Raw genomic sequence first — 13640 nt, 5'->3', positions numbered from 1 at the left:
GAGATCAAACTCTCCAAACGGCAACTCCATTAGATCGCCAGGAAAGATCCTACCTTGAGTTTCTAAGGGTACATCCTTATATAGCTTGTCTACCCTAACCGATTGACCCAAGGGACTTAGCACAGATACCCCACTCACTATCTTCTCAGAATGCACTCCCAAAGACCTAGATATGGCACACGCAACATAAGAATGAGTAGATCCAATATCCACCAAGGCAGTATACGGCATAGTAGAAACTATGAACGTACCAGTTATGACATCAGGTGCGTCGCCTTCCTCTCGACGACGAGCTGCATACACCGACGCTGGCTGTCGAGCCTCAGCATTTCTGGCTCCCCTACCAGGCGCTCCTCGACCTCGACCATTTCCATTCCCATTTTCGCCCCTACCTTGTCCACGTCCTCTCGGTGGTTGTGGTCCACCTCTCATGGGTTGAACAACCCTCTGTACAGAAACCTGAGCCTGATCAGCTCTCTGTGGACAGTCCTTAACTCTGTGCTCCATAGATCCGCATCGGAAACAAGCACCAGAACGTTTCCTACTATAACACCCCGAACCCAAGACCGACACCGGGGTCGAACACGAGGTGTTAACAGACTATAACCCCTTATAAAGATATTTTCTAGACACTGCCTAAACTGCGTACTTGTCGCTTTAAAAATCATATCTTGAGTTCACAACTCGAAAATCAGTTTCGTGATTTTTTCCTGAAACTAGACTCATATTCCCATCTACATGTTTTTTTTCTGGAATTTTTGGTTGGGTCAATTAGTACAGTTTATTAGTCAAATTCTCCCAAGTTACTGGGGTCGACTACACTGACCTTTGCGAGTTACGACCTGCATATCTCCCTGTACAGAACTTCAATGCTGATGCCGTTTGTTTCTATAGAAACTAGACTCAGAGAGGAATCTATACATATATAGCATGACTCCTAATTATCTCTGGTTAATTTATAATGAATTTCCAAAGTCGGAGCAGGGAATCCAGAAACCGTCCTGGCCCTGTCCCACGAGAACCTGATTATCTCTTAACATACTGTCCATATGATCCTTTCGTTACTTCTATATGAAAATAGACTCATCGAGCTTCGATTACATAATTTATTCATCAATCAATTCCATTCCTACTATTTTTAGTGATTTTTCAATCTCATGTCACTGCTGCTGCCAGCATCTGTTACGAAAGCAACTATGCCCACTTCGTGTTTACTCCTTGATCTAACTAATACTTCATCATGCATATCACAAATTATGATCATGACTAACCATGCCAAAGGCTAATCATTGTCAAACTTTCCCCTACTACACTATTGCCATATCATGAATTTTAACACCAAAATAATCAACCATGACGTATGGCATAAAAAGGTCGAATTATCAAGATTTGCGACCTAACGTATGAATCCAAACCCAACCGAACATTTATGCCATTTTCGCATGGCTAAAAGTTTACATACCCAAGTTCAAACACAACATAATAGCCTATACATGCCGAAATGTTCTCCTAAGCCGACTAAGAAGGAAGTACCAAAACTTGCTATCCGGTGTGATGACTTCGATGACGGCCCGACCACGCAAAAAGAGATGTGTCCAAGAAACCTAGAATAGGTGACAAGGAAACACCGAGTGAGTTTATAACTCAGTAAGTCATAAGCTATGCACTACCATCCATCAATAACATTATCACAAGAGAAAACAAAATGGAACGAGGCTAATTATTCCATCCATTCCGAACCATACCATAGTTCCTCCAACCTATCGTTTCAATTTCATACCTATTTATGCATTCACAATCCACATACTCATCAATAGGATATTCGAGGCATTTTCATAAATCATTTTATTTTCGTTACAAACATACAACTAAACGGCCTTTCACCCATTCTACGATAAATTTTATGTACGTGACTTCAAGTATATTTGTCACATAGGTTCAAACTTACCAAGCTCAACACCAAGTATAGACATAGCACCTATTAGCCATGAACTCAAGACACTTACCCGATCCGCTGTCCATGATCGACTCAATAGTGTCGCACACATAGTGTCCATAATGATTCAAGGATGTATATTAAGTCCGCACACTCAGTGCTATATAGTCAACTCGCACACTTAGTGCTACATAATCAAACTCGCACACTTAGTGCTACATAGTCAACTCGCACACTTAGTGCTACATAGTCAAACTCGCACACTTAGTGCTACATAGTCAATTCGCACACTTAGTGCTGCACAATTTAAACCCGCACACGTAGCGCCAATCTCATGGTCATAAATGTTTATACTCGCACATTTAGTGCCGAGATCAACAACTCAATACATCTCACCTCTTTTCTTTTCATTCAACACTTTCATCATCACATACGTACATGCATATATATATTTATTCATTCCATTCAGCATCATTACATAAACGTTATGACCATTTGAATTAATACCAACTATATGCTTAATGACTTACTTTATGTTGGGTAAAATAATTCCGAGTCGGCTACTCGATGACCTTCGATTTCCCCTTGTTGGACGCCTCTCCTTTAGGTTCTCGAGCTTAAATAAATAAATCAACTAGTTTAATTACCTTGCTAGTTATTTATATCCCGTAACATTAATAGTTTCATATCAAAAGAAGCATACGGCAACATTCTATTTCAAGGTACATATTCATAATTCAAATTCGACCATATAAACCAACATCATCCACTTGATCAATTATAAAGAATTAAGGTTAATATCACCATGTGTACTCTATATGGCCCATATACATAATCAAATTTAACATCATCTATGTATTCACTCATATTGCCGAATATACATACCCCATATAACATCATTTTCATTCCATTTAACACTTAATTTCCACCACATGAACACTTGGCCGAATACTCTTAAACTAGCAAAACTCCACATTTGTTCATACCATCTTTTAAATTCACATGTCTATTTTTACTTTTTTTTTACAAGAGTCATAGCCGAATCGTTTTAACCATGAGTAACATAACAAACATAGATCGTGTTTATGGATATACCATGGCCGATTCAAGCTAATCACCTCCAAAATCATCAACCATTTTCAATGCATATAACATATATAAACATGAATAAGTTTCATATAATCTCTTAACACATTAATTTCTTTCATCAACAACCTTTTGTTTCTTTATCCATCAAAACTTAAAGGTAAGAAAAAATCAAGTTCTTCTCACACATACCATAACCGAAAGCTCCATCCAACACTCTAAATTCAAAATTTTAGTATGGCTAGGTAAGAAAAACGTGATGATTAACCCAAACAACTATTATTTCAAAAGAAAAATTAACAAAATTTACTAACCTCCTCTTCATTCAAAAGGCCGAATGCCTTTGCTCCCCCCTCCTTTTGCTTCTTCTTGTACGGCTAAGAAGAACAAGGTAATGACCCCTTTTTTTTGTTACTTCTTTTATTATCCTTAGTATTTCTTTTTATTATTTCCTTTCCTTTACATAAAATAATGACCACTTCATGGAAACTTACCACCTATTCTAATATATGCTCCATCATGGCCGGCCACTATGTATAAAAGAAGGGGTATTTGACATGCAAAGCCATTATTCTCACCACATGCTTTAATAGGTCCTTGTAATTTAACCAATCACATTTCCAGATTTTCTCACATAGGTCCTATTTACTAAAATTCACCTTCAATTAAAAAAATTCAAACATGGAATTTTCACACGTGCATATATACATATAATAAGCATCAAATATGACTGCTAATTATTTTTATGACGCGGTTTAGCGGTCCCGAAACCACTTCCCGACTAGGGTAAATTTTGGGGTGTCACAACTCTCCCCAACTTAAGAAATTTTCGTCCCCGAAAAGCTTACCGGTAAATAGGTTTGGGTATCGTTCTTTCATCGAACTCTCGGTTTCCCAAGTAGCTTCCTCGATCCCGTGCTTGAGCCATAACACCTTTACTAACGGAACCCTTTTGTTCCGCAACTCCTTCACTTCACGAGCTAGGATACACATCGGCTCTTCTTCATAACTCATATCGGCTCGAATTTCAACCTCCGACAGAATAATTATGTGCGAAGGATCAGATCTATAGCGTCGAAGCATCGAAACATGAAAGACATCGTGTATCCTTTCAAGTTCAGGGGGCAAAATCAATCTATATGCAACCGGCCCCACTCGTTCAGAGATTTCGTACGGCCCAATGAATCTCGGGCTCAACTTGCCTTTACGGCCAAACCTAAGTACCTTTTTTTCCAAGGCGAAACTTTAAGGAACACTTTATCTCCCACCTGATATTCAATGTCCTTCCGTTTCAGATCCGCATACGATTTCTGACGATCTGTGGCTACCTTCAGACTTTCACGGATTACCTTTACTTTCTGTTCGGCATCTTTAATCAAATCAACTCCGAAAATTTTACTTTCACCGAGCTCGGTCCAAAACAATGGTGTACGGTATTTACGACCGTACAAAGCCTCGTAAGGTGCCATCTTAATACTTGATTGGAAACTATTGTTGTAAGCGAATTCGATCAAGGGTAAATACCGTTCCCATGAACCACTAAACTCGAGGATGCAACATCTCAACATATCCTCAAGTATCTGAATTATCCGCTCGGATTGACCATCGGTTTGGGGATGAATAGCGGTGCTAAAATGCAGCTTGGTACCCAAAGCTTCTTGCAATTTCTTCCAAAATCGTGAGGTGAATCTCGGATCTCTATCCGACACGATAGAAATAGGTACCCCGTGTAATCTCACAATTTGAGAAACGTACAATTCAGCTAGTCTATCCAATGAAAAATCCGTACGCACGGGAATAAAGTGAGCCGATTTAGTCAGTCTATCAACAACAACCCAAATCGTATCCTTCTTACTTGCTGACAATGGCAGTCCGGACACAAAGTCCATTGTGACTCGATCCCATTTCCACTCGGGTATCATGGTCGGCTGAAGTAATCCTGAAGGCACTTGATGTTTCGCTTTCACTTGTTGACATATCAAACACCTTGAAACAAATTCAGAAATGTCTCGTTTCATGCCCGGCCACCAAAATTGACGTTTCAGATCGTTGTACATTTTAGTACTACCCGGGTGGATAGACATTCGGCCACAATGAGCCTCATTCAAAATCATCGAAATAAGTTCTGAATTCCTTGGAACACACAAACGACTTCTGAACCTCAAACAATCATCATCATCCATTTGAAACTCCGATTCCTTGTTCGGAACACACTCAGCTCGTTTTGCAACCAATTCATCATCAATTTTCTGGGCTTCACGAATTTGATGGATCAATAATGGTTTCGCTTTTAATTCAGCTACTAACACATTGTCGGGTAGAACAGACAAGTGCACATTCATTGCTCGTAAAGCAAACAGTGATTTCCGGCTTAAGGCGTCCGCAACCACATTAGCCTTTCCCGGATGGTAATCAATGACAAGCTCGTAATCTTTCAACAACTCAAGCCAACGTCTTTGTCGCAGATTTAAGTCTCTTTGAGTCATCAAATACTTGAGACTTTTGTGATCCGAAAATACATGGCACTTCTCACAAAACAAATAATGTCGCCATATTTTCAAAGCAAACACGATGGCAGCTAGTTCGAGGTCATGGGTCGGATAATTTCTCTCGTGTGGCTTCAATTGTCTCGACGCATAGGCCACAACTCTACCTTCTTGCATCAATACGCAACCCAACCCAACCCAAGTAGGGATGCGTCACTATAGATGACAAACTCTTTACCTGATTCGGGTTGCACTAAAATTGGAGCTTCAGTCAAATGAGTTTTCAGTTGATCGAAACTTTTCTGACATTTCTCCGTCCATTCAAACTTAACATCCTTTTGAAGTAGCTTCGTCATTGGTGTGGCTATCATCGAGAAACCTTTGACAAATCGTCGGTAATAATCGGCGAGCCCTAGGAAGCTCCGGACTTCGGTAACATTTCTCGGAGGCTTCCAGTTAAGTATGGCTGAAATTTTGCTCGGGTCAACTCGAATACCCGATGCGGATACCACATGACCCAAGAAGCTAACCTCTCTTAACCAGAACTCACACTTACTGAACTTAGCACATAACTGCTTATCCCGCAAAGTTTGTAACACTAGCCTCAGATGCTCAACATGTTCGGTTTCATCTCTTGAATAGACCAAGATGTCATCAATGAACACAACTACGAACCGATTCAGATATGGTCTGAAGATCCGATTCATCAAATCCATAAACACCGCAGGGGCATTAGTGAGCCCAAACGGCATCACTAAGAACTCGTATTGACCGTACCTCGTTCTGAAAGTAGTTTTGGGTACGTCCGAATCTCGAATCCACAACTGATAATAACCCGATCTCAAATCTATCTTTGAAAACACTGATGCTCCCTTTAATTGATCAAACAGATCATCAATACGCGGTAACGGATACTTATTCTTTATCGTCACTTTATTTAGTTGACAATAGTCAATGCACAACCTCATGGTTCCGTCCTTCTTTTTCACGAACAATACTGGTGCACCCCAAGGTGAGAAACTTGGTCGAGCGAAACCTCTATCCGTCAACTCTTGCAATTGAGCTTTCAATTCTTTTAACTCGGTTAGTGCCATACGATACGGATCTATCGAAATTGGCGTAGTTCCAGGTACAAGCTCAATACCAAACTCTATCTCCCGAACAGGTGGCAAACCCGGTAATTCTTCAGGAAAAACATCCGGGTATTCACAAACCACCGGCACAGATTCGGGTTTCTTTTCTAACTCTTTGTCATCAAGTACATACGCAAGGTATGCTTCGTACCCTTTTCTTACATATTTTTGGGCCAACATTGCTGATATTACAGCTGGCAACCCCCTTAAGTCCGTAGACTCAACTCGGATTATCTCGTTATTTGCGCACCTCAAATCAATAGTGTTGCTTTTGCAATTCACAACCGCATCGTGCGCGGTCAACCAATCCAAACCAAGAATAACATCAAATTCGTCAAACGGCAAAAGCATCAAATCGGCCGGAAAACAGGATTCTCGGATTATTAGAGGGCATCTCTTACACACTTTATCAACAAGTACGCATTGACCCAAAGGGTTTGACACTCGAATTACGAGCTCAGTAGACTCAACAGGTAGAGTCTTACTGGATGCTAAGGTTTCGCATACATATGAATGAGTAGAGCCAGGGTCAATCAATGTAATCACATTAGTATCAAAGAGAGTGAAGGTACCAGTGATGACGTCGGGGGAGGATGCCTCCTCTCGTGCGCGAATGGCATATGCTCTAGCAGGAGTACGGTTCTCGGCTCGAACAGCCATATCAGAGGCCCCTCTCTGACTACCACCCCTACCTCCTAAAATTCTCGGTGGTCTACCTCTAGTTGTCACTCCGCTAGGTCTTGCACCTTGAATCTTATTCTTCTCATCAAGCTCTGTGCAATCTCTAATGAAGTGGTCCTTCGAACCGCATCCGTAACAGGCCCTGTTAATAGACTTACCCCAACATTCACCTATGTGTCGTCTTCCACATTGGGGACATTCAGGTTTCTCTAGACGATTATTGCCCACACTAGCTACCGAAGTAGCTCGGGAGTCCGTCGATGGTCTTGCTCTGATGGAAATTCCCGCAGTCGTCCTCGACTTATTAGTGTCCTCCCTGAACTTCTTTACGGCTGAGAACGGAGCTTTACCCGTCGATCTTTTACGGTAGTCTCTAGCTTCAAATTCAGCCTTCTTCTTCTCCTTTCCAAGTTCTTCCGCCTTGCAGGCTCGTTCGACTAGTGTTACAAATTCTTTTATTTCCAAAATACCCATTAGTAGCTTTAAATCTTCATTCAATCCTTCCTCGAATCTTTTGCACATAGCAACCTCATCAGCTACACACTCCCGGGCATACCTACTGAGCCTTACGAATTCATGTTCGTATTCAGATACTGTCATACGGCCTTGCTTGAGTTCCAAGAATTCCTTACGCTTTTGATCAATGAACCGTTGACTAATATATTTCTTTCGAAATTCCGTCTGAAAGAAGTCCCAAGTTACTCGTTCGTTTGGGACTATGGAAATCAGGGTCCTCCACCAATAGTAGGCTGAGTCTCGCAACAAAGATACATCACATTTTAGACATTCGTCAGGTGTGCATGACAGTTCATCGAACACCCAAATGGTGTTATCAAGCCAGAACTCGGCCCTTTCGGCATCATCAGTAACTATGGCCTTGAACTCCTCAGCCCCGCGCTTCCTAATCAAGTCTACAGGTGGCTTACTCAGCCTCACAGGATCAGTGACTGATGGCATTACGGGCTCTTGGGGTGGATTATTCAAATTCGGGAATTGTTGGACAGCCGGGTTGGTTCGGGCATATTGCGCGACCCACTCATTCATCATGGTAAAGAAGGCTTGTTTAGCCCCCTCACCTTGATTATTCGCAGATGACTGAGGTTCAACAGGCGGCGTCCCTTGTGCAGGAGCAGCCGCTACGCTCTCAACGTCATCCGCTAGGGTTCTTTCTACACCGGGATCCATTTACTAATCAAACAAAAACATTTCAACCGTTAGAAGTCATCACACATTTAAACATTAACATTAAGGCATGTATAGCTAGACTCATACGCGCTATGGTAGTCCTAGAACCGACTAAACCATAGCTCTGATACCAATCAAATGTAACACCCCGAACCCGAGACCGACACCGGGGTCGAACACGAGGTGTTAACAGACTATAACCCCTTATAAAGATATTTTCCAGACACTGCCTAAACTGCGTACTTGTCGCTTTAAAAATCATATCTTGAGTTTCACAACTCGAAAATCAGTTTCGTGATTTTTCCCTGAAACTAGACTCATATTTCCATCTACATGTTTTTTTCTAGAATTTTTGGTTGGGCCAATTAGTACAGTTTATTAGTCAAATTATCCCAAGTTACTGGGGTCGACTACACTGACCTTTCCGAGTTACGACCTGGATATCTCCCTGTACAGAACTTCAATGCTGATGCCGTTTGTTTCTATAGAAACTAGACTCAGCGAGGAATCTATACATATATAGCATGACTCCTAATTATCTCTGGTTAATTTATAATGAATTTCCAAAGTCGGAGCAGGGAATCCAGAAACCGTCCTGGCCCTGTCCCACGAGAACCTGATTATCTCTTAACATACTGTCCATATGATCCTTTAGTTACTTCTATATGAAAATAGACTCATCGAGCTTCGATTACATAATTTATTCATCAATCAATTCCATTCCTACTATTTTTAGTGATTTTTCAATCTCATGTCACTGCTGCTGCCAGCATCTGTTACGAAAGCAACTATGCCCACTTCGTGTTTACTCCTTGATCTAACTAATACTTCATCATGCATATCACAAATTATGATCATGACAAACCATGCCAAAGGCTAATCATTGTCAAACTTTCCCCTACTACACTATTGCCATATCATGAATTTTAACACCAAAATAATCAACCATGACGTATGGCATAAAAAGGTCGAATTATCAAGATTTGCGACCTAACGTATGAATCCAAACCCAACCGAACATTTATGCCATTTTCGCATGGCTAAAAGTTTACATACCCAAGTTCAAACACAACATAATAGCCTATACATGCCGAAATGTTCTCCTAAGCCGACTAAGAAGGAAGTACCAAAACTTGCTATCCGGTGTGATGACTTCGATGACGGCCCGACCACGCAAAAAGAGATGTGTCCAAGAAACCTAGAATAGGTGACAAGGAAACACCGAGTGAGTTTATAACTCAGTAAGTCATAAGCTATGCACTACCATCCATCAATAACATTATCACAAGAGAAAACAAAATGGAACGAGGCTAATTACTCCATCCATTCCGAACCATACCATAGTTCCTCCAACCTATCGTTTCAATTTCATACCTATTTATGCATTCACAATCCACATACTCATCAATAGGATATTCGAGGCATTTTCATAAATCATTTTATTTTCGTTACAAACATACAACTAAACGGCCTTTCACCCATTCTACGATAAATTTTATGTACGTGACTTCAAGTATATTTGTCACATAGGTTCAAACTTACCAAGCTCAACACCAAGTATAGACATAGCACCTATTAGCCATGAACTCAAGACACTTACCCGATCCGCTGTCCATGATCGACTCAATAGTGTCGCACACATAGTGTCCATAATGATTCAAGGATGTATATTAAGTCCGCACACTCAGTGCTATATAGTCAACTCGCACACTTAGTGCTACATAATCAAACTCGCACACTTAGTGCTACATAGTCAACTCGCACACTTAGTGCTACATAGTCAAACTCGCACACTTAGTGCTACATAGTCAATTCGCACACTTAGTGCTGCACAATTTAAACCCGCACACGTAGCGCCAATCACATGGTCATAAATGTTTATACTTGCACATTTAGTGCCGAGATCAACAACTCAATACATCTCACCTCTTTTCTTTTCATTCAACACTTTCATCATCACATACGTACATGCATATATATATTTATTCATTCCATTCAGCATCATTACATAAACGTTATGACCATTTGAATTAATACCAACTATATGCTTAATGACTTACTTTATGTTGGGTAAAATAATTCCGAGTCGGCTACTCGATGACCTTCGATTTCCCCTTGTTGGACGCCTCTCCTTTAGGTTCTCGAGCTTAAATAAATAAATCAACTAGTTTAATTACCTTGCTAGTTATTTATATCCCGTAACATTAATAGTTTCATATCAAAAGAAGCATACGGCAACATTCTATTTCAAGGTACATATTCATAATTCAAATTCGACCATATAAACCAACATCATCCACTTGATCAATTATAAAGAATTAAGGTTAATATCACCATGTGTACTCTATATGGCCCATATACATAATCAAATTTAACATCATCTATGTATTCACTCATATGGCCGAATATACATACCCCCATATAACATCATTTTCATTCCATTTAACACTTAATTTCCACCACATGAACACTTGGCCGAATACTCTTAAACTAGCAAAACTCCACATTTGTTCATACCATCTTTTAAATTCACATGTCTATTTTTACTTTTTTTTTTTACAAGAGTCATAGCCGAATCGTTTTAACCATGAGTAACATAACAAGCATAGATCGTGTTTATGGATATACCATGGCCGATTCAAGCTAATCACCTCCAAAATCATCAACCATTTTCAATGCATATAACATATATAAACATGGATAAGTTTCATATAATCTCTTAACACATTAATTTCTTTCATCAACAACCTTTTGTTTCTTTATCCATCAAAACTTAAAGGTAAGAAAAAATCAAGTTCTTCTCACACATACCATAACCGAAAGCTCCATCCAACACTCTAAATTCGAAATTTTAGTATGGCTAGGTAAGAAAAACGTGATGATTAACCCAAACAACTATTATTTCAAAAGAAAAATTAACAAAATTTACTAACCTCCTCTTCATTCAAAAGGCCGAATGCCTTTGCTCCCCCCCTCCTTTTGCTTCTTCTTGTACGGCTAAGAAGAACAAGGTAATGACCCCTTTTTTTTGTTACTTCTTTTATTATCCTTAGTATTTCTTTTTATTATTTCCTTTCCTTTACATAAAATAAAGACCACTTCATGGAAACTTACCACCTATTCTAATATATGCTCCATCATGGCCGGCCACTATGTATAAAAGAAGGGGTATTTGACATGCAAAGCCATTATTCTCACCACATGCTTTAATAGGTCCTTGTAATTTAACCAATCACATTTCCAGATTTTCTCACATAGGTCCTATTTACTAAAATTCACCTTCAATTAAAAAAAATTCAAACATGGAATTTTCACACATGCATATATACATATAATAAGCATCAAATATGACAGCTAATTATTTTTATGACGCGGTTTAGCGGTCCCGAAACCACTTCCCGACTAGGGTAAATTTTGGGGTGTCACACCTACACTCACCCAGGTGTACCTTACCACAGTCCCCACAGATTGGCGGTCTAACCACATTCATCAGAACGGCTCGAACTGGCTCCTCCACTCCCGCCCTTTTAGCATTCTTGTTTGCTCCACCCGAAGGTCCAGAATCCCTCCGGAAACGGTTTCGATCTTTCTCACGGTTCTGCCTCTCAGTACGCTTTACCTCCTCAGCGATCTTAGCTTTTTCCACCAGAATCGTGAAGTCACGCTCCCTCTGCGGAGCAATCAGCACCTTAAGGTCATCTCTGAGTCCATCCTCAAAGCGAACGCTACGCTCATACTCCGTAGCAACTATTCCCACAGCATACCTACTCAGCCTCAGAAATTTAGCCTCGTACTCAGCAACAGTTTTGCCTCCTTGGACCAGATTCAAGAATTCTTTCCTACGGGCATCCACATAACTTGCCCCGACGTACTTTCCTTTAAAGGCTATCTTAAACAGCTCCCAACTAACCCTATCAGCTGGGGTTCCATCCCTCACGGTGAGCCACCACTGATAAGCCTCATCTCGCAGCAACGATACGGCCCCCTTCAGCTTCTACTCCACAGAACAGTCCAACTCATCCATAATTCGTTCCATGGCCTCCAACCAATATTCCGCCACATTCGGGGCTACACCAGATACGCCCCTAAAGATCTTCGCTCCATTAGCCCGGAGTCATTCAGAAATCGACCCTCGAATTTCGTTGCCCGAACTTGCCCCGGCAACCCTTTCCAGAACTCGAAGCATTGCCTGCGGCAGGGCGTCATCCCTGGTACCATGATCATGAGATTCCACTTCCGTTGCCGAAGGTACCAGTGCTTCTGCTACTGGCATATGTCCTGAAGACGAAGATCCCGCTCGAGCTCTTCCTCGGCCTCGTCCACGGCCTCTACCTCGAGCTGCTCGCGTACTCATATAGTATAATCTGATTACGAATTTTATGCATTAATTTTAGCATTCCAGTGATTATTACAGATGTTTTATGATTCAAATAGTAATTCAGAAATGGTTTTCGTAGAATCGACGTCTAACTACAGTTTCAGTCTTTTAGCAAGCTTTTCTAGGGTTTCAGTAGCATCCTATCTAGAGTATTCTAGTAAAGTTTCAGTACAGATAGATAATTCAGAATATATTCAGAAAAATTCAGAATACTTACAGGCTTGGGCTAGAAATTCGGAATGCACCTTCAGAAGTCCAGATTTAAAAACCAATTTTTTTTTTGAAAATCTTCATTTTTGTAAACCCATTCCACAGCCGAGTTGTTGCAACTTGGCTCTGATACCACAAATGTAACACCCCAAACCCGGCCTAGACGTTATGACCGGATTCGGTGCACCACATCGATGCGTTCAAAACGTTCCGTTTTACTTAGTTTGGAAAACTTAGTTGGGGTTGTAAAAGATACTTTTTAAAGCAGGTTAAGGTGAATAGAAGCTGTGCACCAGGTAGGAAACCAGGAAGAGGAGGAGGTGAGTCCGTCGGACTGCTTAAGTACCAAGCTCCCTTCGGATCCAATCCTAGACATGCACACCACCATTGCCACACCTTAACGACTCGTATAATTTTGAGAAAACCGTCTGGTTATGTCTATCTTAAGAAAATGATTAAGTTTGAAAATGTTTGCTTAGCGGAAGTCTTACTTGTAATCGTGTTATTTTGAAATCCCTTAATGTTTTTGAAAACGCGTCCTAAAG

This window comes from Gossypium hirsutum, chromosome A07 (assembly GCF_007990345.1).
Source record: "Gossypium hirsutum isolate 1008001.06 chromosome A07, Gossypium_hirsutum_v2.1, whole genome shotgun sequence".
In the NCBI taxonomy this organism is placed as follows: domain Eukaryota; kingdom Viridiplantae; phylum Streptophyta; class Magnoliopsida; order Malvales; family Malvaceae; genus Gossypium; species Gossypium hirsutum.
Note: the sequence above shows the minus strand (reverse complement) of the source record.